Genomic DNA, 1,008 nt, shown 5'->3' on the forward strand with positions numbered 1-1,008 from the left:
AGGTTCCAAGTAAAGGGATTTTCTACTCATATCAGGCTCAGAGACATTTCAACTTTTATCTAACCGTCTGTGTGGATATTCCCTTGATGCAATTATGGCAGAATGGTGGCATTATTTCAGAAGGCACACAACTGTCTTAGGAAATAAGTTGGAGAATAAATCTTGGGATGCTATTGAGGAGTTTTAGATTTTGAGATCCATGCATAGGTGGCTTATTTAGTCTCTCTCTCCTCTCCTTCTATTTACTGTACAGGTGCTTTCTAATGATGGTGTATTTGGGAACTAGGAGGACATTCTAGATCAATGCAGAAAAACTGACATAACGTGATGCACAATTGCTATTTTGAGTTTAGGGGAGGATGGAAAGTAGGTACAGCTTGTGATAGGTGTCTTTGTGCCTGGTAGCTCTGTGGCTGATGCTCTTTTAGAAACAATTGAACTATATCTGACCTTGCAGCCCTCTCCCTTCTGTTTCCAGGCACATAGATTTTAGCCAGCAAGTCTCTGGTTAACCTGTCCTCACTGTTTATTTCCTGCCACTCTGCAGACACACCACTGAGCGTTAAGTATGTGAACTCAAAGACTCTCCCTCTCTCCTGTACAGTCTTAATAGCAAGCAGTGACGAACTGGGCTTCTCCAGAATTTAAACCTAAGAAACATACATTTCAGGAGTATGCCCTTTCTCTCACCCTTTTCAGATTGCATTAAAAGCATCCACTTCAAGAAACTACAATTGTGTTTATTCAAGCTTTGAATTTGGAAGTAGTGCCGGGATCCCTGCCACGGCACGCTTGAACCGTGAAACCCAGGTCAGTTCCATTTTTTGGTTTTCATGTACTGGCACAGTGCTGCAGCTCTTTGAGCTTCCAAGTCTCTGTGGAAGCAATACTTCTTTTAACATGCAGAAATCATCATATTTGATTTTATAACCTTACCTCTTGTTTTGGGGTTTGGGTTTTCTTTTCTTTTTTTTTTTTTTTTTTTTTTTTTTTTTTTTTTTTTTTTTT

General features: G+C 39.7%; 1 protein-coding gene across 7 annotated transcripts in view; it reads left to right on the forward strand.

The window, feature by feature from the left end:
- The window catches only part of ENOX1 (ecto-NOX disulfide-thiol exchanger 1), a 361,423-nt gene that overhangs the window by 212,068 nt on the left and 148,347 nt on the right, over nucleotides 1-1,008 (forward strand). Inside the window, exon 1 of one of the 7 annotated variants that reach the window (XM_027888871.1) lies at nucleotides 631-810. The exons of the other annotated variants lie outside the window; for them this stretch is intronic. The gene's annotated coding sequence lies outside the window, so the exon portion shown is untranslated. Of the gene's footprint in view, nucleotides 1-630; nucleotides 811-1,008 lie in introns of those variants that run through there. 7 annotated transcript variants of the gene reach the window in all.

Source organism: Empidonax traillii, unplaced genomic scaffold (assembly GCF_003031625.1).
Source record: "Empidonax traillii isolate 1590-97213 ecotype Southwest subspecies unplaced genomic scaffold, ASM303162v1 scaffold247:size2371522, whole genome shotgun sequence".
Taxonomy (NCBI): domain Eukaryota; kingdom Metazoa; phylum Chordata; class Aves; order Passeriformes; family Tyrannidae; genus Empidonax; species Empidonax traillii.